Here is a 23785-nt window from a genome sequence, read left to right on the forward strand (position 1 = left end):
AAGACACAACTGGGACGAAGATGGCGGACATATCGCCGGAATGACGGTATCTTCGAAGACAGAAAACACTTGGACCGCCCGCGGCGATTCTTCTATGAGGGCCGATCGAAGGCTGGGGCTTATTGATATCTCGCCACTGTTGAAGTCGAGAGTTGCGCCACACTGCTGTAAAAAGTCAACTCCTAGAATAACGTCGTGCGTAAAGCGAGGGAGCACCGTAAATTCAGTTCTAAACTCGTGTCCAGCCATCGCTACATTTACATAACAAATACCAAGCGGAACCAACGATTCTCCCCCTACACCTCGAAATATGACAGTTCTATCCCAGCCAAACATAATTTTGCGGCCGAGACGGTTCTTAAAATCTAAGCTCATCACGGAAACTGTAGCACCAGTATCCACTAAGGCCATAACACAAACACCATCCACTGACACTTCCAAGCGGTTCTTCAGCATAACGACCGGTAGAGGAATTGGCAATATCGATGACCTGGCGACCGCACCTCCATCGGCCGCACACGCTAGTTTCCCGGTGGCGGAGAAGAACGGCGGGGAGAAGGCGATTGTCGGGAGCGGCGGGCAGGAGGAGTCAGGCTGCGATCAGAAACTGGCGAGTCGTTGCGTGGTGGTACGTAGCGGTAGGAGCCCGAAGGAGGGGGATAGGTCGGGTCATGGACTTCTGGGCTCACAGTAGAACGGCGATTTGTCCATTGGCACTGGTAGCGTGGTGGCGGGTACCGGCGGCGGCAGAAGCTGGATATGTGGCCAAGCATACCACAGCGGTAACAGACGGGTGGTTCACGAGCACGGTCCAAATAATAGCCCTCGGTAACAGGATCGCAGCGATCAGCAAAGTCCAGCGGCTGGGGTTGTTGCGGAGGAGGTGGCGCCCTGTAGTGGGAACGAGCTAGGGGAGCAGGGCCATATGAGTCGTTTCGGTGGTCACGGACGGGAGGAGGAGCGGTAGAACACCAAGAAGAGCGCTGGCACACTGGGTAGAGGCAACTCATGAGCAGCCTCAGGTGCCAGCAGGGCCCTGCAGGGCAGCACTGGAGGTGTGGGCCGGGTGAGGCAGTGAGGGTGCCGTACTGGACGTCGCCGAAGCACAGGGGTTCGGTGTGGTTGCCAGGCTGGCGGCAGAACTTGTATTTAGTGTTTCGGCAAGCGCCGCTTTCTACCGCCACCACGGTCCACTGACCCTGGCAACCACTTCTTAATAAAGCCGTGCGCTTCAGCAACATCCACGCCTGTCTTTTGGCAGATGACATCTGCACAAGATAAATGGACATTTTAGGCCAACAGGAACACTTTGTTGGCTCACAGAAATCAAGCTTATTTCACTGAAAGAAGAACAGAAGAATAAAAGGTAGTGCAAAAGGACGAGGAACCAGCCCAGCAACAAGTTTTATTGAAAAAAAAAACAGAAGAGGACACACAAGTAAATGTTACACGAAATGGGCCTCATAATTCAAGGACTATAGGCAACCAAATGCAACTTTAGAAAAAGCTCTCGCAAGAAAGCTCTTCTAACCAACTGTATATAGCTACTATGACACTATGGTCCACCTTTCAAGGACTAGAGGGGGAACACAAATAGCTGGCCAGTGCAACATGACTGCAATGCTGCGAGAAAAGATGGACTTGAGTGGTTTGAGGGCTTTTTCAAAATACATCTGCTGTTCATTCTTTAGATGCCCACTGAGGAAAACTGCAACCAGCCCCACAAACAATTGCAGTAACAAAATATTCATCTGTTATAAAAAAGAAGTCGTAAGCTGGGTAAAGTGGTAACAGATTTTACAGATGGAAACAAAGTGCAGCAAAGCCTGTTACATGTGCTTTCGCTCATGTTTTAAAATTAAAAGCTACTGTAATTAATAAAAAAATATACCTGTGACCACGCTGCACAATCTAAGGCCGATAAAGGAAAGTTTTCCTTTCCGGCCGTGCAGACTGTACAGGCGTTGTACGGACACCCCCATGATGGCCGTCATGGCGTTGGCCGCCACCTCCTTTAGCCCTTTTCCCCCCAGGCGGAGCAGCTGCTATCGCTGAAAAGAAAGAAAATCATAGTTGCGCAAATGCTATTAGACATAAAATAACAAGTACTGTTAGTTTATTTCTGAATAGAATAACTGAGATAACTGTGTGACCAATTGTCAGCAGCTCATACAATTGTGCCTGCTATTTAATGCATCATTCTTGTATGATGCAACAGCTCTCTACCACTGCAAACAAAGACATTTTTTTTTCTAATTTGCTAGGAGCAGACAAATTTAGGTGCTGAGCAAAAGTGGTCGCTCTTATCATGTTATAACTTGAGGCTTTTAGCAGATATGTGTGCTGGATGTATTTGGGCTGCAGTCCCTAAGGAATTCGGGCTAAGAGCATGCTGTAGAAGAGGGGTTTGCAAATTTTAACCATCTGGAATTCTTAACGTGCACTGACATCACACAGCACACGTGCACCTTGCTTTTCACCTCCATGGAAAAGTGGTTGCTGCAGCCAGGTTTGAACTCTTTTTGGGTTCAGCAGTTTAGTGACTGAGCCGCTGCCACGGGGCCCATTATCCCGAAACTGAGCATGATCTAATATTATGTACCCCAAGCACATGAATAAAGCTGCATGCCTAGCAGCCACTTTTCTTTAAGCAGTCTTAACATTCCTGTTTTTGGCAGCAGATCAAGTAATGAAAGAAAGCATGATATGGGCAAGAGAGGAAAAAGTGGGGATAAAAAACAGCTCGAAAACAAGGACTTGACACCACAACATAAACAAAACACAGGGCTGTGAACTCATGGGCTGTGCATGAGCTCCTACATGAAGACAGCATACAGTTCCGTGACCTAAGAATTTCAATTTTGAAAGGGCACATATGTTGGATGTATAATCCTAGATCACAAAAGGCACTCCTCCCCTATAGTAGTGCTCATTGGAAGGTAGTAAAATGAGCAGTTGCCATGAATTGCCTCAATTACACGTTGGAAAAATCATGTTGTCATCAAATATCTCAGAGCGTTAAAATACAAGCACAGCGTTTGCACATGTCCGGCTCTCCTCCAGATACTTAGCAGTTGCAGACAGCCTGCTAAAAAAGAAAAAGATCAGTAAAAAGCAAGATAAGCAAGATCAGAGGCTGACAACACAAGTCATTCCGTGCATTCGCAAAGTATCCCATAATTTAAGAAGGTTGCAAAAAGATACAATGTAAACATGCTCTTCTCTGCATCAAGTAAGCTCTAAAAAATTTGTCCAATGATGATGAAAGAGCAAAAGCCGCATTGTAGTATCAAGCACCAACTCTGGTTCACCCGGTGCACTACAAAGGTAGTTTACAGTGTTCCACTCACTTGTAATAGAGTTTACATTGGTCAAACAGGACACTGTTTTAATGAGAGAGCCAGGGAGCAATATGATTAAGTCAAAGACGGTAAAGGGAGTAATCTTGCCGCTGAATGCAGAAACTGTAAGTGTAAGCTAATTTTTCGAAAAACCAAGTTTCTTGGGTGCGAGAAAGATCAGACCGGAAGAGATATTGTTGAGGTATATCATATCAGAAAAGCGGGAGATCAATGTGTCAGCCCCCCTCATTGTTTCTGTATGATAATGAAATGGCCTTTCAGGACAAACACGGTGGACTACCACATGGCAATAACAGCACCATACTTAAGCTTGTTTTTATTTTATATAAAATTTAGTTGGAAGTTCGTCCTGTTGTGTGTTTCTTCATGTCCTCATTTTTTTCGTGCTGTGAGCACTATACGTTGATGAATCAACATCAACGGGCCCAAACATCAGTGTTGTTGCACAGTTTGGTGGTATAGTGTCAAAAGCGGTTTGAGACCATATACAAGACCATGTAGTAGTATCAATTCCTGAAATGAAAATGTAATTGCCAAAAGCCCTGCGCACGAGCAATTGTAATGCTTCCTGAAGCAAAACTGAAAGTTTATGCATTAGACATGCAGGAGTGTCGCTGCAGATGTGACACCCACTGCGGACATGTTGCAGTGCTCAGTTCAAACTGCAGGCACTTTTGCATCAGATTTACATGGAAAGAAAAGGACAGTAATAGCCAAATGTGTAGACGTTACTTTCTTAGAGCAATAAAGAGAAATAAAGCACAGTTCGAATTTAGTGCCATGGTCACTGCAACAAGCCTCAGCAAACGTTGCCATCCTCACTGAGCTTCCACGCCTCTTATAATAATTTCCATTTTCAAGTGAAAAAGTGTGTAATTTCCTCATGCTGCAGTGCTTTTGAAACTTGTTTATTGAAAACAAGTATGGCACGATTGATGGAATTGAACTCCCCACTGCCACTAACCACCAAATCGCAATTAAATTAAAGATTTAATAACTGAGTTTAGTTAACCATGTAATTACTAAAGTTTAGCCGTACATTGTGCCTGTTGCATCAGGAAATGCGTTCCTACAATCTATTTTTTCTAGCCTCCCCTTATTCAGAATTTTTGAAAATGTTCACTGAAGCACCCAGTAATCTGTATATGCAGCTTTCATGCACAAGATATTTACATTAATAAAACATGCAGAAGTGACAACATACTCAAGCAAATCAGTAAGAATTATGAATATGATCAGCATGTTATCCACAGAGCATGGCATGCACCTTTTTCACAAACATCTGAATTACTTTATATTGCAAACCCTGACTAGGTAATCATTTTTCTCAGTTAAGAATTATTAAAAAGCATTAGATTACCAGTGCAGCTGCCACACCATCATCTTGCAAGGCAGCGTCGGCTGCCTCCAGCTCCTCTGTAGTGTAGGCGGGCAGAGCAAGGGCGGGAGGAGGTGCTGGTGGGGAGACTGGCTGCGCAGTGCCTGGGCCTGGCTCTCGGTCCGACCGCAGCAGCAGGCTATCTTCAATGCGCTGCACGCGCTGGATCAGCTCCCGCTGCTGCTGTCGGACCTCAAGCAAAATCCTCAGCACCCTGAGCACTGCAGCTGTAATTGAAGCAATTAATAATAAATTCAGTGAGAGTACAGCTTCCTAAGGCCGATAGCATCACTTATGCCCTAGGCACCAATAAAACAGTATGAGTGTAAACAGCAAGAAGCAACATGCTGCTTATGCTCCTAACTTTCTACAGCTTTCACAGAGACACTCATAACACATGCATCTATTCCTTGCCAGCCTAATGTAAAAGTTATAAATGTCATCACACTGATGAACACTTAGGTCAAACAGAGCTCCTCTACGTGTGACAGATAGCAAAAGAGCTGCGATATTGTTCTGCAAATGCCTCCTCAGTGTGGGCTTCTGCCAATGGTTATGGCACTTCAGAGGCATTTCCACTGCTACTGCATTGCAGAAAGGATTAATGTATTCTTCTACTCTCATGAGAAGCACATGCTAATAGGGAGTCAGAAAGCAGAGCAGGCCTTCGCCTGTAATTTAGCTTTGCATCATTTGAAAAGTGTTTTTCATGGCAAGATGATATTAGAAAAATTCTGGAGGTAGGAGTCTGTTCTGTGTAACTACCAGTACTTTTGGGAGCTAATGCATTACACTTGCTGCAGCAAAGATCTCTATTGCACTGTTGTCCTTGGCTGATAAACAAAATGCAACAAAAAGGTGAATCATGTGTCAAGTTCCACATCAGAGGACAAAGTAAAGATTAAATCCAAGATGAGCCCACCACCATGTGGACGTAAATAAATACAGGAAATATATAAGATACAATAACATTAGCTCTTGGGCCAGTTGGTGCATGTTGAACATAATTACAGGGGTGCCAGCGGAAACACAAAGGTGCGTACACAAGAACGAAGAGGTAGCTACAGACGGATGCTGGACTATCAACTGTGGTTTATTGAAGAAGCATTGCCACACAAAAATACACATCCGACACATGCGCATCTGCAGCACCACCGCAGATGCGCATGCGTCAGATGTGTGTTTTTGTGCTGTAGCTACCTCTTCGTTCTTGTGTACGCATCTTTGTGTTTCCGCTGGCACCCCTATAATATGTTCAATATTTCAGATAGGCTTTCTTCATACATCTCTGCACTATCGAACTGCAGACACTGCACACAGTTGCCTATTGCTTATGACAAAAAGGAACAACACAGAATTCTGAAAAAGGAACGCTAAGAAAAATTTGCCACAGTAATTCATCACATTCCAATGCAAAATGCAGTGCATAAAGGGTGATGCACAGTAACATGTTTCAAAGGCTAGGAGCTACACTATAGTCATCTGCAATATCACTAAACAGAAAATTTAGTTCTGATCAGACCTCTAAGCAGGTAATCTTGTTTTGCATACCTTTTACAAAGTAACTGCGCAAGCTGCAAGGTACCACTCCTAGGCTTTCTTTTTGTTTATGCACTAATCAGGGGTTCTCAAACTGGGTTCTGCAGAGCTCAGGGGTTCCACGAGCTTCTACTGCCAAAGAGCAAAAGTATGCCTATGCCGCACTGATGCCGAAGCAGGGGGCAGCCAATAACCTGTGAGCTGCTGCGTGATTCTATGCACAGTCCAGCTGGGTTGGACACGAGAATTGAATGTAGTGCTGGTCTTGTGACTAGTTTACTGTTTCTAGTTTTGCCATCTGGATTTTGCTTATAGTTTCCAGTATAAGTGAGAGGTAGGCATTGAATAAAAAGGTAGTTGCCAAAAGCAAGAATACAAACAAGTGCTTACAAAAGTGAACTAAACAACAAAAAAACCAGGGTGGGTTCATGATCAAGCAACACCAGATGAATGCGATTTGAGAAGGAGGTGGGGGGGGGGCAAATATATTGCATGCCAACTGGGATTTGCGAAGACTCCCTTTTAATATCTCCTGTTCCACGAACATGCTGGCAACATTTAAATGAAGTATTCCATCACAATGGCATAAAGCAGACATATGCCTCAAACGATGCCCAAATATTAATCCACAAGCTAACTGGCTGGAAAATCAGCTTGAAACAACTGCCTCTTTCAAACAGCAAACTTTTGCCAGCATATATGTCAAACATGATCATCTAGTGACTCATTGTTGGCATCTGTCAGCAAGATAAACATGACGTCATACATGGCATACAGTCCTATGTGAGACGCTCTGAGAGTATTAGAATAAATAGTGCAAGCATTTTTGTGTGCACTAAATGAAAGCATTTTGTGGTAAACACTGTTCAGCTTATTGCCACTTTAAGTTGAAGTATGCAAATAAAAATGGAATTTTAAGTCAGAAAATGTGGCACCATCTCTATAAAGCGGGCTGTTTTTTGCCGACCAACAGACATTTCTTGCTAGGCACAGGCGAATGTTTGAGAAATAAAAAAGGTCGTAATTATTGCTTATCACACATAAATCTTGCAGTATGCAAGAAAAGATGAATGGCAGCGGATGCTGCAGAAGGTGGTTAGACTGCTGAGATCTTTCCTAAATGAGAGCGTGCCACCCTGTTGGTTTTGGGTACCTTATAAGGGAGTGCACAGGGGCTGCATGATGTCCAAATTAATTTTCTTCCACATTTTACACTCCATCTGAGGCACTGCATTCGCTTCCAGCTAATGAACTTTTAAGATACTATCAAAGACAACAAAAGTTAAAATATGAGCCCCTTTGACCTGTATGCCCCTGGAAGTGAATAAATTATTCTGCAAGAAGAAAAAGCACAGAACATGGGACCACTGCACGCAGTACATTAATGGTGATGGCTTTCTGGTGATCGTAGGCAGAGAGAGGCAGCAGCAATGCCAGGATCCAAAAGATGACAACAAAAGTTACTAACTACAGCAGCCAGTGCAGTATGAATGACAAAAGCTGAAAGCGAATCGAAATACTAGGTTGTATGTTTTAGCATTACTTTGGTTCAGTAGGGACTGTCTTTGAAGAATACCAGTAAACATTTTCAGAGTTATCACTTTCAAAGAACATAATTTCAGTCTGATCGTGAACTCCGTGTAATACCTTCCTAAATATTTATTCTCTAGATATTTCTGGCAATGCCAACTTCAGTTCACTAGCATAGGATATACTGAGGAAAATAAAATTTGCTGCTTTTTTTAAGGCTAAACAGGTCTAACCTCTAGCTGAGAGCATTACTTGATAGCAGAGAAATAGGAGTAAAAATCAGACAGGGAAAAATTGGTAAGACAGGACAAACATTTGTCCCATCCTCTCACATTGTCCCCATGTTTGGCTAGCATTCCTGTTTTTTTTGCTCTAGGTTATTTTACATTAAAAAAAGAAAACAAAGTGAAAATTTCACCTTCAACAGTCCCACTTTCATTGGCAGCCTCCTCGGAGCTCAGGGCTGCACTTTCCCTGCCGACAGCTTCAGAAAGTGTCACTGCTGGCACTTCAGCGCCTTCATTCAGAGGTGCTGGAACACGAACATCATTAGTGGTAATGCAGGAGGCACAAAAAATAATAAACAAACTGTCCAGATTAAAGGTAGAACGAGAGGAAGAAGATGGTTTACACGGTATGAACGAGCACTGAACAAGGGTAAGTGGAGTACGCCTCAGTTCGCAGGTCGATCCAACGTTTCGATAAGTGGACTTGTCTTCGTATAGGCGGAGACAAATTCACTTGTCGAGACTTTGGCTCGACCTGCAAACTGAGGTGTACCCCATTTACCCTGTTCAGTGCTCCTTCATACTGTCCAGATTAAAGTGAGGTGGTGCTTTTGTTTGACCATTCTTTGCCAGGTAACAGTAAAAGGCACCTATTTCAAATTCCAAGTTGTGTTAATTTATGCAACCCAGAAAGACAGCAATTCCTAAAATAGACCTCCCAGCTTGAGTCGCATGGAACAGTGGCGCCCGTGCACACGCATCAATCATGCACACTATAGCAGAAGAGTGACTAGGATAAAAATTCCCCCGTCTGTCAAATATATCCCAGCAGCACTGTTTCACTTTTGTTAAATTCACAACATTCTGCCGCTGCCATCAAGAGCCATGGTCCATGCAAGCATTTTTGAAACACAGCAGTGCCATTTGTGAAGAGGCATTACTGCTACTGTACTGCAATGTGAAAAGGGCTATGCAGGCATCATATTATAGCAATTCTTCAACACTCCTGACATTGTGCACAAAGCAAAGTACTTGATGTAGCCATGGAAAATGATCAATGTTAATAAGTTTTTACCTCTCAAGTACAGACAACCATATTTCTGGCATTCATCACAAAAAACTACTGTGATGCAGGAGGTTTTTGGCAGTATATAGTATCATTCAATAATTCGAAAATTTTTCTTGATCCCTTGAAGGCCAAATTAACAAGATATTACTACTTTTTTCCTTATTCAAGGAGCCAAAATCACTCAATACTTAATGAGCATGTGACACGTGTACATCTGGCCATGCTTGCCTAACTCAAGAAATTTAATCATTCCAATTTCAAGCAGTCTACTAGAAATTTCAACACTGCATCTTTACCTCTTGAGTAAACTAAAATTACCCTAGAACTGCGGGCAACTGGCAGTTTGCCAAGAAATGGTTACTGACATCTGTATACTGACATGAGAATATACGGTAAATGTGTTCTATTTCTCTGAGAGTGCAATGAGCTACAGTTTTTTTTTTTTGCAGCTCTTGCAAGCACCTACTGCCATATATTCACAATCTGAACTAAAATCAAGCTTATAGATTAAATGTCGATGACAATTCATAACATACGAGGTGATGGCAGCTCCACTTCCACGGGCCAATCTTCATGGCCCTCGTTTCCTAAAGAAAGAATTGCACATTAGTATCATCTTCAGTATGCAAATAATTTTTTGTTAATTATAACTCCAGGAATTATAATTACCAGAAACTGCCGACGTCTCCACAGCAGATGTGAATTCATATTTTCGCATCTTTTTTTCGGCGCTCTTGTAAGAGCCTGCAAAGAATTAATATGAAATGAATGAAATTTGTACTACACCTGCACTACACCCATGGTGATTAGACAACACAGGAACTGGTTGAGGATTTATATATTGGACCAAGATAACTGCGTAGGCAAAAAAAGTTTTCTAAGTGACAGGGAGATTGCCTTTCTTGAGAATTCTTGGAGGTTGCATACATATCTGAGTGGGCTTTAGTGTTGTGTTATATGGTTTATCTGCATCAACACTTTCACACCTTTGAGTGTTTCTTTATATACCAAATCATTGGTAAAGAAAACCCTTAATTGTAAGTCAGCGCTTGTCCCGTGTTTTCCTTTCTCTGATCCCTGTTTCTTTTCTTACGCTGTAGTATCATGACCATAGGTTGGTATACAGCTAGTTGGTATAGCTGTGCCAACTAGCATGGCCAACTCAATGTTTTGCTAGGTTTACCTGTTGTAGAACTGGCCATGTTGACTGAAATTTCTGGCAAAGCTCACTGCTCATAAACGTTAAAGTTTGAACATTGAAGTGCTGTTTATTTCATTTTCTTAAATGGTTAAGGCACAGACAAGTGCAACTACTTAGGCCATTGCCTCAACGAAGTGGTTTTCGATCAGCCTATGACAGATCAAGCAACCATCTGCTGATCAGCTTGATTGGCATTGCGGGTCTGAAAGCACTAGACTGCTGATAGTGCTGCTGTAGCTGCCGGTATGACGCGGCAGATTGCCGCATAATAAGCTATATGTAAGACATCTATTGCCCAGCCCAACTGATCATGCCTTTATGCCGGCAAAAACACATATTACATTTATTGTTTGCTTGGTAGCAATGTTCGTCAAGCACTCCCCTAAGATGCACACTGCTAATATGGCTAGTCATGTATAAAAATAAAAGAAATCTGTTCTTTGACATATTACCTCATTGCTGACGCTCTGCTGTCTGTCATGACATCTTGTCAGCATTTAATTATGGCGGTCACTCTTAATGGAAGGGGCTTCCTGATCACAATTACATATCGCATTTTTTAAAATATGCAACAACCCCGGTCATCGAAACTTGGAAGTAGGATCATAGACTTCCATAGAAGCACAAACATGCAATTGGTTGAACGACCTGCCCTTCTTTATAAATTTCATTGATATCATTCCTCAACGCTTGGCCATAACACATACACATCCGAAAGTGCATGATACTGCTGTATGTAAAAGAAGTTCTAGGCTACTTTGCCGAATTGACGCCTGTTCAGCTGCCGTTGTAACTGCAGTCACCAGTCAGTTCAGCCAACAGACTCCATCCATGTTTGAATGCCATTGAAACACTCATGTGGCAGAGGCATTCTTTTATATTTACAATTAAAACGTGTTTCCAATTTCTAGGGTTTAAAAACTATGCAACACATGGCTACGGAGGAGATGGCAGAGAGCCTTCTTCCCAGGCGGTGTTATAGAGGTTGAGAAGGTACTCTTTTGCGTTATCTTTTGCGTTAGCAAAGTAAGTGATTCCATCTTCACCAGGAGCCGACCGAGTGGCGTTAGCAAGAAGTGCAGCTTCAAGCTCGTGTAGTGTAAAAGGGGCATCAAGGTCAATGCTTGCACAGAAGGACAACATTGTGAAAGAACACTAATTTACATCAAGTGGGATAGTTTAACAAGCACTGATACTATATTGCACAAGCACATTCTGCACTGCTTCATTTCACTGCATGCACGTAACACAGGGACTCGTCCCAGCAGCAAAGTGCCTGACGCTTAGCTGCTGCAGCACGCTTACTTAAAACTGGAAGAAAAAAAAAACTGAACCGCATTAAACTTTTCTGTCTTAACTGTAATTATTTTGCATGTTGACTCTAGCAGTTACGCTGAAAACTGTAGGACTTCAAGAATAAGGCACTAGTATGTTTCAAAAGTCGCCTTCGATCGGCTTACAGAGAACAGTTCATTCCTCTTTGTTTTTTGATAACTGGGTAAGTGGCTGCTAAATTACAACTTCTTAGTCGTAATTTAGTCACATAGAGTTGAAGGCTAAAAGAATTTCTTAAAGAGCTCTTTACGATTGCTAGCCAGATCATCATCATCTTTACATAGTCTACAATGTGACTATACTTACGGCAAGAGGCAACCACTGTCACTGGGCACCGTGTCCATTGGTGCGCGCTGGCATTTCTATCAGCCTGGCTCTTTGCCAGGCGAATCACTGCCGTTGGGCTGGCCATAGGCCAGAAGCAATGGCTGTCGCCATCAAGCCAGCCCACCGGCACAGCTGCCAAGCTGTCCTCCTCATCTGGGAACTTCACCAATGCGAATGGTTTCGACATGCTGCGTGGAGAAAACAGGACAAAATATTAATAGAGAAGTGTAAAAAACTTTTTGCAGCCCAGTGTCTAAGCCCTACAGCCAAGAGAATTATTGTGATATTCTCTAAGTACTCCTGTTAGGCTAGCCATAAACTATAGTGCCCCTCTACAAATGACGTCGCTACTCTCACATCCACCTCGTTCTGTGCCGCACCACACTCCTGAACTTTCATCAAAAGCAAGTTGACAGTTACGTGTGTCACAAGTGCTTGCAATCTGGGATTTATTTAAGCAATCTTTCTGCCTGTCGTCATGCGAACGAAATGCACATATCACAGCCAGCATCATAGCATAGAACTTGAATATTGCACTGAGTGCATTTTACCAGGAGCACGGGGATGAAAAAAAAAAGCAAAATGCAAGAAAAGGCCAAACGAGCAAGAGAGACAGGAAACACATTGCTTGAGATTTTCACCCAGTATTTCATGTCACATGTATCCTAACCATGAAAATCAGGTGAAAATTTCCTGCTCGTTTCGTGCTGGCTGGGAGCTACTGGTTTGTACTGGTGTCTGCTGAAACCAGCAGACGACCCGACGATCTTCAGTTGGCTTGAAGGTGTACAAAAGCATGCATTTGAGTTTATGCAGTCCCATACAAAAGCTTGTTGCATACAGTTACCGCATTTTTACGAATTTCACTAAAAAAAAAATAACGGAAACTATGTACCAATATTTAAAACATGGTTCTGGTAAGTCTAGGTTACATTATAAGAATTATAGTGGGCTGAAATACAATGGTAGACGATCAAAGAACAGGCAATTTTCCAAACAAGCTAAGCATATGTCTTGTTTTTTTTTTTCTCTCGAGCAGTAGCCACATAGTGGAATATCGCTATGAGGTATTCCAAGCGTCAGGGACACAAGAAGTTTTATCATTTAGAAGAAACATTTCCTTTATTATAGCATAGTGCACGTTACTGTTTACTTCTGCTGTCTGCTAGCGCAGCAGACGACGCACGCGTCTTATGACAAATCGGCATTAACTCTCTAAGTGCAGCGAATACAATTATGTACAAGAAGTTATTTTTTAAATAATGTAAATAATTTTTATTATGTCACGTATTTCTTGCATTACAGTTTGACAATTGCAGGTTTCTAGCACCTATGACCACGTCCTACGGCTTGAGCCATAGACTTGAGCCACTTGAGCCTCCACAAGCCAAAAGTGGCTGTCCTGAAGTCTACGCAGTGTAATATCTTGAGGGAGTGCCGAATTTGGCGACAGATGTTCGTGCCTGTGTACCAATGCGTGTTTACGAGCGCGATGCACCGCGAGTATTTTGCGCTTTTAACATGTTTGGTATGAATTATTTTAGAGCATTTCTACGTAAATTTGAGCGATATGACAATCTGGCAAGACGCAAAAATGTAAAACGACTCTTCTACAAGGCCTAGCACCGCGCTGCAATTGTGAGTAAAAGCTTATTTCTCTCTCGTGTTGTGGGTCTTCACGACTTGTGTAACGCGTTAGGGCTCAGGTCCGGCGGTTTTGCTAAGACTCATTTAAATGAATGGAAAACAGCAACGCAAACGGGCACAGCGGTTCTCAGGCACGTAAGCCCGGCAATGATGACCGCCGCTGATCAAAATCGAGTGAACTACCAAGTGAGGTGATCACTTTTGTTGGCCCGTAGTTCTGCCTAAGTATATTTGACTTATCTGTGACCCGTAAAAACACATGTCCGATTGGATTGTTGCTACCTGGCAGATTTGCGAGGACTAATTTATGACACTGGGGAAGACCAACAGTAACGCAAGCATGTCCGGCAGGGATGGCCACTACTGATGAAAACGGAGTGAACTACCGAAGTGAGGTGGTATGACCCCGTAATTCCAAATGGGCCGTATTTTTGTACGCAAGTAAAAAAAAAAGAAAAAATAATAATAAAACGTGACCTTAAAAGACTCTGATTGTTAGTGCTGCCCGTGAAGCGGTACTATAATAGTTACGTTTAAACTACGAAGCAAGCCTGGAGTTAGTGCTGCCCGTGAAGCGGTACTATAAGAGTTACGTTTAAACTACGAAGCAAGCCTGGAGATATATAAACAGGCAAGAAAGAAAAAAAAAAGCAGGAGCTCCGGCCGAGCTAATGCGCTACGCCGCAGTAGCAGTAGAGTACGATGTTCGTTTTCAAAACTAAGTTATGCTTGCCTTTACTGGTAATGGTTATAGTTCGAGGAGCTACATCGCAGTGCAGCTTTGCGAGAAAAAAGCTCAGCATGCTCAGAGGAAAGTTACTTTCGCCGGCAGTTTCGCGGGAGGCAGAACGCGCAGTACTGATATTAATGCTATAGTCGATATATTTAATTTATTTTCACCGCTTACCTTGGTACAAAAAGGAGTACTGCGCTCAGAGCGGCAAGGACGAGAACAGAGCAAAGCACAGACAAAGGGATTTTGTGAATACTTCTATGTTAATACGTCAATGTAGCACATCTAAAACAATCCAGAAAATCTTTTTTTTTCTTCAGTGCTTTGCTGTTGCTGTTCTGCATATGGCAATTTGTTATGATGAGAGCATTGTTGTTTTCGTTGTGTTGCTACCTTAAACTGCACTCTCACATCAAAAATTGTTACAAGTTGTTTTTTTGAAAATGGATTTTTATGAAAATTTTAGATGCTAATCACAAGCAACTCTTCCGGGTGTGATAACCTTCAATGAAATGTGTACTATTGTGTAACATGTTTCAGATTTGCAAAGTAATGTAGGGAGGGGCTTCGTTATGACAGACAACAAAGGAGCCAATAGCCATTGAAACAAAGGAAAGCATAAGGGATTTTTTTTTTACCATTCTCCTATGCCTCCCTCTGTGTCTGTTGGCTTCTTTGTTATCTATTGTTTAGATTGGCAGCACGAACATTGCATCAGGCACTGCGTTTGAAACTAGAAGCTTGGTGGAAAGCTGAATATTTCCCTAATCTGCTTATTGGTGCCTGTTTCGACATGCACTGTGGAAGCTATGTCTTGGACTTGGTCATGGTGTCTGTGATGCCACCTGAATCCAATGTACAGAAAGGTTATTACAGACTTGCTTGCAGAGTACTGGTGACCGTGAACTCTTGCTAGCTTTCCGGTAATGTGCACCACAATAATTTTAATGGCATACACTGTGTAGCAGCATTTGGATACTCGATCTGTTGCATACACTGCGATACTATGTGGGCTGTTCTCAGAAGCAATTAGGTAATATAATCCTTGCGACACTTGCTGCAGTGTCACACAAGTGCCCCACTTCATCACTTGGTTATTGACTGCACTGTTTACAGTAATGCCAATCGAAGCCCAAGTAGGCTAGCTTTCAATGATAATTCGTTTTTGGATGTCTTGATACTACTATAGCTACTGCAGCGTATAGGTGTGTCTTGTGTGGCATTCCATACAAGACAAAAGCATTCAGCACTGAGCAGCCAGGTCTGGCTAACGGTGTGTATACCTGTAACCTCACTGGTAGCACCAGCACTTACGGCCTCATGCTAAGGCCATGTACTTACACTGCTCCTAGAAATGGTGTTCTCAGTGTTGAGTGAACACAGTTGGTATGTGTGGGTTTAGGTTCAATATGCACTAGTGCACACAATGTGTGACCCACCTTCACCCTTTCTCAAGTTCTGGTGGAGCACCATTCATGAAAAATGTTCATTAAAGGCTATGTGATTATACAGTCAAGCCCACTTATAACAATCGCACTGATGTTGTTCGTTGTATCCAAAGTTCATGTGAAGTGGACTCCCCTTATTTCAGCCAAGAGAATGCAAACTTCTACAAAAGTGGCATTTGTTTTTTTTTCCAAGAGTCGTTTTTGGACATCTGTTTATTCAAATCGGACACTATCAAGCTGCCTTCTAAGCTTTGCATCGTGATCATATGCTCCTGCCCGAAACAGTCTGCGGACCAGCTGCTTGATGAACGCGGAATAGCGATAGCTAATGAGGCGCTTATGCTATTTCGTAGTTTGCCTCCCAACTCTTCGATTCTCCACAAGATAGCAGTGCCCAAGCTACTACAGTGCATGTGTGCACAGGACATACTACACATCTGTTTTCTTGTGTGCCGCCTCCACGTGGCAGCAGTGCAGAAGCTCGAGATTCGACTCTGTCGATGACACACACGCCGGTCTTGGTGGGCGAGCACCGCATACCTCGACTATTATTCATAACTCAAATCGGAGATGGTGGTTTTTGACTGGTCCTTTTACGTGATTGCCACTCATTTGCTTTTACATTAGGTTCTTTACCCATCCAGGGTACACGTGCACCGACAGACCTTGTAACCTGTCCTATGGTAGGTGGACACTAGATGCGCCAATACCTGGGATGTGCTCGTTGTTCTCCGCATTCGCAGCAAGCGTGCGGCTTTCAACTGCAGTGGTGTGGCGGGTCACCAGGCTTCCCCTTTCTTTTTATTGTAACAAAGTGGTATGGTCACGGTTGTTCATTTAATCTGAGACAGTTTCGTAGCCCTAATGCATATTTTGACTGAGCGTTCATTATAAGTGCATCTGTTATAAGTAGACTTGACTGTACTACACTTGACCTGATCCCGTGTGGATTCTCACCACATGTGTGGTTCATGAGTGGCTGCTTTCAAAATGTAAATAACAGTAGCATGGTGTTGCTAGCATGTTTTTCGGAACAAGTCCTTTTCTGTGCAGCTAACTTCATGGCGCCATCTGATTTGGAGCTGGAGCACACCTGCGGTAGTACCACAATCTCAAACTAAGGGGTGGCCAAGCGAACTGCAGAGCTTATGTAGGCATAAGTAATAATAAAGCATGATTCATGAAATAAAACCTCTGCCGTCATCATTGTTTTGGTTGTATGGCCCAAGGTAGCTGCTGCACCATGATTCCTAGGCCAAAAGGACCCCATGAAAACAATGCACCAAAGTCTGACTTTCTGCAGCTCACGACAGAAACCCAGCTGCTACACATTCCATCAGCTACTGTTACTAGTTGCTGCTGGTGGTTCTAATACTTCTCGAACCAGTAGGATGCCAGCAGGAAACGAGTGGGAAAATTTTTACCGTGGTTTGCGATAGAAAACTCAGTTAAGTGGGAGGGGACAAAAAGTTACTTTCTTGCTTTTAGCAACTGTACTGTGCTGTTAAGTTTTTTTTTCATGTTTATTGAATACATGTTTTCTTCCAGTTGTCACCTCCCCCCCCTCCCCACTTCAGCAGTAATGCCCTTGAGGTGCTGCAGGCACCTGTATAAATAAATTAACGAATAAATGAATAGATAAATAAATAAACTCCTTCTGGAACAGATAACTGGCAGGTTTTGCATTGCTTCTGGCAGCGCTGAAAAAGAATTGTGTTCGCTCATCTGTTCTGCTCACATTTGTCTCATCATACAAGGACTCGCAACGAAACAAAGCACTGCCGTGGAAACATTCGTCATTCAAGCACAAGACATGTAGGCTGGTTTCTATGACAGCGCATATATTAAATAGCGATTAGCGTTACAAACGCGAAAATTGCGATGAAAAGCTGTCGACTACTTCGCACTTGCCTGTCATCGCAACCATGACAAGCAGTAGTAGCATAACATTCGTTTAGCGCCAAAAATTATAGGCTTGTTATAATATCCATCCACACACCCGATATAAACGAAACCTCTCAGAAGCGATGCACAGAGACGCTTAATCAAAATACAACCAATGATGTCTACGGACAGATAAGGGCTACTTGCGAGTCGGGCTCATTGTTTCTCGTGGCATTAAGTTCACGAGTAATTAGCTGTTAATTGACCACTAATATGCAAGGGGATGAAGATCAACATGCATACTTACGTAAAAAGTTCCTTCGTGCTCCTGTGGGTCACCCAGACGAGTCGCCACGCCAAAGTTCAGCCTAAAACAAAGCAAGCGCTTCCGTAGCCGACGGAGACGAACCACGAAATGACCGGGGGAATAATGGGATAACGGGTTTGCGCGCTAAAGGGATGCCCAGGGATGCCTACAGGGATAGTGCGTAAAGCAGTGGAGAACAGCTCTTTGAAGCTGAGTGCTGACAACGGCACCATGATTTTTTTTTATGTTCTTACTGCACTTCAATTTTTTTTAAAGAGCTACACATCGTGTTTTTTTTTTTGCAAGTTACGAAAGCAAACACACGCGTGTTTACCTAATGCCGTAGTGCTGAAGTAGATGAAGTTGTAAACGAATGGATGTTATAAAGGAAATATGCAATATTTATGCTCATGGGTAAAATTGCTGTGGCTATATCTAATTTACGTACCGCTCGTAACGTTAAATCATTTTACTTTTTTCTGCACAATGTTGGCTTTCTTTCATGACAACTGTTTACTGTTTGCAAGCCTTTTTTTTTTTTTTCTTCTGCACAGTGTTGGCGCTTTTTCGTGACAACTTGCATCCGGGTATTTCTTTTTCTTTCTCTCTCTCTCTCTCCATGCGTCCGGATCGAGGAGGTTCTTTGCATAGTGTAAGAGAGTAGTGCTTCGAAGCCTGGGCCGCGAAAAAGCTCGGCTGGTGTGCTCGGAAGAGGCCGCCAGAGTCAGTGGACGGAGCAGCGGCAGGCGCGCTGAAATTTTGTAACCTCAATTAGCATTCAGGCACCTCTAAAATGATATATGCTTCTTTTCGTTATGTAAAAACCTAATTCTGAGCTGGTATAAATTTTCACACTGCCTTCTGCGCAAATAAACTGTATTTGCTATTCCTGTATGGGAAACGTCTGTGCTCGAGCAGAAGACGCCTGGCGCGCGCGGGGCATCGGAAGCGCATACAGTGATATGCAATTAAAGTTCCATCCCGTTATAGTGCGCCGCCAACAGTCTTTCTTGTACTTTTTGTATCGGCATCAGATGTTTCGTAGACAGCTTATACCTACGGCGTATATGTATACTCATACGTGCTTGCCGATAGTTGATATGCATCCCAAGCTTACATCAATCACATGCGCAGTCGTTTTCCTGCGCTTCATCGCTTATACTTTCTTTGTATCTTACGTGGTGTTTTAGAAGTATCCTGGTATAGATGGATGCTGCTTTTCACAAACGAAAACTCTGAAATCAATTATTACACCATTTAACATGTGCCGTAACACGATATACGCGTGAAAGCAGCGCCAAACCGCAAATTCTATATGTTCTCAGCTCAGTACCGTTATATAAGCAGTTGCTCTAGCTGTTAAAGTATACATTGAAATCTAGCCAAGCGCGAAGGAGACAGTTGTTTCGAGAATTAGGGGTCTAATTGTTGAGTGGAATGCGAAAGTAGTAGTTTCATGCAAGCGAACATCATACGCGTCGAAATGAAGCGCCTGTGGCAGGTTCGCCCAGTTAGAAGCGCCAGCAAAACGAGCGACCCTCAGCACCGGCACTGCCCTTGGCGGCCGCTCCGTGCGGAACAGTACAGTTATGGTGACCATAGTTCAGTGCACTGGCGCCCACACTAAGTGGCTGCTTCAGCTCCGCACGGCGCCTTCGGAGCACCTCTTTCTTCCAACGTGGTTCCGAGCGCGCGGTCGCTTGTCATCGCTGTGTTTTTGTGGCGTAGAGGTGCGGCCTGTATCCATCTGTTGTCTTTTTGTGCACCTGTTTCGGTCCTCGTCTCTCACCGCTGAGCGTTGCGTTTCGTCATGAGCGCAAAAAGGCGTAAGTACCGCATCGTCGAGAAAGAATACCGGGAGATCTTGCAAGAGCTCGGTATTCCGGGGCGGCCGGTCGATTCTGCGTCGTCACGCTTAGAACGCGGGGACAGAAAACAATCGCAGAGTGAAGCACCGTTACTCGACGTTCGCACCCTGCCACCGTCCGAAGCAACCACGCGTCGGAGAATCGGAGTCTGCGCCGACGACGCTTGCACCAGTAGAAGCGGGCCACCTGCAGATCCACCAGCACCATTTGTGCGCGAGTGTGATAATGCATCAGGGAGCAGCACATTGAGCACAGCCAGCAGGCTAAGTGATGAGGCTTCAAGCTCAGACCTTTCTATGGATGATTCATATGCTGCAGAACATTCACGAAATGATCATGCCACAAGCTCGGAAGAGTCAAGTGATGAGACATCTAGCAGTCCAGCGGCTGAGAATGTGGGTCAGCCTGATGAAAATTTTCTTCATAGTCTCTCGGCGACTGAGGAGTTGGCTATCATAGCTAACAAGCACATCACACATGCTTTGCTTAATGATATGCTCGACTTTTGCCGTCGTCGCGGGATTCCGGAGCTCCCAAAAGATGCAAGGACCGTGCTGCGGACGCAAAGGAGATCACAGCTGGAGCAGAATGACACATTTGCTCATTTCGGCCTTGCCAAAGGCATCCAGCAAGCGATTGGGCAAGGAGCTGTGCCCGAGAACATCAGGCTGCATGCTAACATAGATGGCCTGCCGTTGTATAAAAGCAGCCAGACTGATTTGTGGCCAATACTTTGCCGCATAACGAACTTCAAGAACTCTGCACCATTTATGGTCAGTGTGTACTGTGGTGCAGGGAAGCCACCTTGTCTGGAGCAATTTCTCGCTCCATTCCTAGACGAAGTCTACAGTCTGAGCAGCAGCGGTTTACTTGTGAAAGGGACTAGTGCCACTGTGACACTGACAGCTGTGATCTGCGATGCCCCAGCAAGGAGCTTTTTAAAGGCAATTATAGGACACGGAGGCTACCATGCTTGTGAAAGATGCAGCCAAAAGGGTCGCTATTTGGAAAACAGGCTAACATTTCCTGACCATCATGCACCGCAGCGAAGTGATGTATCATTTCGTGCACAAGAAGATAAGCGGCACCACACTGGTGTTTCCCCTTTCACCAAGTTGGATATTGATATGGTGGCATGCTTTCCTACGGAATACATGCACCTTGTCTGTCTGGGTGTAATGCGGCGGCTGTTAAGAAATTAGGTCTCGCAAGGGCACGCTGCCCGACTGAGCAGAGATGAGCGAAGTGAACTCAACAACAGGTTGCGAGAAACAGCTAAAGCCTTTCCAAGTTCCTTCCAGCGAAAACCCAGAGGAACAGAGGAGTTGGATCGTTGGAAAGCGACTGAATTCAGAACATTTCTGCTCTACCTAGGACCTGTTGTTCTGAAATCTCTCTTGCCCAAAGAAAAGTATGAACACTTCCTACAGTTACATGTGGCTTTGCGAATACTCGCTGCACCTGAATACCATGTAGTTCTGAACAGCTTTGCCCGGGACTTGCTGAGGTATTTTGTTCAGCAGTTCGGTGTACTATATGGGGTGAAGCAGCTGGTGTACAACGTACACAGTTTGGTGCACTTGGCAGAGCAGTGTCTTCAGCATGGGCCTGTGGATGATTTCAGTGCTTTTCCTTTCGAAAGTTACTTAGGAGAGGTTAAGAAGAAGCTGAGAACTACGAACAAGCCACTGGCACAGCTCAGCCGCAGAATGTCAGAAGCGAGGGAGTGCACACAGACTTGTACAAGAGTTGACCGACATGTGAAAGTGGGCGACTGCTTCTTAATAGACAACTGTGCTGTTCTCATTGTTGAAGTGCATGAAGATAATGTCAAGGCTGGCATCTTGCCAAATGGCAGAGATTTCTTCAAAACACCAATTGAGAGCTCTCGGCTACACATAAGGCGTTACAGCGCTCTCAGTCAAGAGGCTAAGATGTGGCCTCTCTCGTATATCAGGAACCAAGTTCAATGCTTGAAGCTTAAATACAAGCGAGGGCACATTATTTTTCCTCTTCTCCACTTGCAGTGAAATCTCTTATTGCTGTTGGTTTGCTTTCATGCCCAAAAGCAACTTAGGCTATGAGAACCACCATAGAGGAAGTTTGTTTTGGTTTGTGGGTTTAACGTCCCAAAGCGACTCAGGCTATGAGAGACGCCACAGTGGAGAACTCCGGAAATTTCGACCACCTGGGGTTCTTTAACGTGCACTGACATCGCACAGCACACGGACGCCTTGCTTTTCGGCTCCATCGAAAAGCGGCCGCCGATACCGAGATTCGATCCTGCATCCTTGGGAACAGTAGTCAAGCGCCGTAACCACTGCGCCATCCCGGCGGGTACCATACAGGAATTGTCTGGGAAGCTCTTCCACTTTGGGGTTCTTTGATATGCACTGACATCACACACTACATGGGCTCCTTGCTTTTTGCGTCCATTGAAAAAAGGCCGCAAGATAAAACTCACTTCCTTGGGTTCAGCAGCCAAGCGCCCTAACCATTAAGTCACTGCGACGGGTCAGATGGCTATTTCAGCATGAAAAAATATGTACCTCTATCAAGAGGGAACAGCATGGTATGCCTCCGTGTCTTTTGCCTTCATCGAAATGCTGCTGAGAATCGGACTGCAGCCTCATATTCAGATGCAGGCCACAGTTATTGGTGCCAAGGACAGCAACTTGTAGATCATCATTTCTTACAGCCTCACATTGGAGCTTGGACTTCGAAGATAACGGCTCTTTTCAGAGCCACCCAAACGTGCTGGCAGGGCTGCAGTTGGGCCTTCGACTGCTCCCCATTTCCACCAAAATCTCTCATTCTATTTAATAAAATAGACATACAGAATAAAACAATGAAGGATTGAGCACACAAGGCTATATTAATGTGGATTGATAAGTTTTGGGTGAGAGAAATTGGTATATGCGACATAACTGCATGAAGTGGTGCACAATGGACATTATTACAAAACATTAATGTAATAGGAGGATGTAACTTAATAGACCTCATAGCTCTAGTGTCCCTTTGAGATGTTAAACTTCACAGATCACAAATTTGTTCACCTGTTTGATATATTACTCCATTTTCATGACAGGTTACTTTCACTGAAGATAGGGCTTTTATATGCTAGATTGCATACAGATATTTACAGGCATTTCTGGCAGCATGTGCTCTCACAACTAAAGTGCAGTGAAGATGTATAGGGTGACACATTGCATTTCATTCCTAAAAACTGCAAGAATAACATTAAAATAACACTGGCTTCTGCAAATAAAGGGAAAATCGACTGATCATAAGAATATAACATTGATTCAAAAATAGAGGGGTTTGGCATTTATCACATTACCACAACCAAATAAGTCCTGTGCTCTGACATCAACCAGTTTGGCTCCGTGCTCCACGTACAAAGCATATTGTGCACAAAAGGATAAGTGAAGTTAACTGGTCATTGATGATGGTCAAGTGGAAATGTCAGCTTCCTTCCTCTAAACTGTGAATAGTCGTAACACTCCCAAACCAGCATTCATTTTTGACTACAGCCCCATCAGCAACCATGGTTAATGAAGTTCCTGGCTGGACAGTATCCCAGGATACCTAAGGCTTTTTTTTCCACTGCTTTTTCGCTACAGGAAACACTCGTGAAGGAACTCTTTTCAAGTGTGTATTTTTGTCAGTCTCATTTGCACGCTTTAAAAAGTTGAGAGGGCTCATATTTCCTTTTGTACCATACACATTGCTGTGGAAGGAAATGACGTGTTCATGAAGTTATCGTAGTCATGCAAGTTTCTTTGGCCATACGTTTTTGGTCCTGAAAGGGTCATAAACCCCCGTGCCCAGTATAATAGATGTGTTTGCAGTGACCAGGAAAGCAGATCTGAACTGCTGTAATGACACACATGTGGGTCATGCAACACTTCAGTTTGCAATAGTACTCAC

The 23785-nt window shown here is 43.8% G+C and overlaps 1 protein-coding gene and 1 pseudogene across 1 annotated transcript in view; both read left to right on the forward strand.

Moving 5' to 3' along the window:
- Nucleotides 1-23785, forward strand: part of LOC146200768 (uncharacterized) — a 225915-nt gene that overhangs the window by 103787 nt on the left and 98343 nt on the right. The gene's annotated exons all lie outside the window — the stretch shown is intronic.
- On the forward strand, nt 20588-22471 carry LOC146200772 (uncharacterized; annotated as a pseudogene).

The sequence above is a fragment of the Amblyomma maculatum genome, chromosome 2 (genome assembly GCF_055883805.1).
Source record: "Amblyomma maculatum isolate TAMU_Amacu chromosome 2, ASM5588380v1, whole genome shotgun sequence".
Lineage (NCBI taxonomy): Eukaryota > Metazoa > Arthropoda > Arachnida > Ixodida > Ixodidae > Amblyomma > Amblyomma maculatum.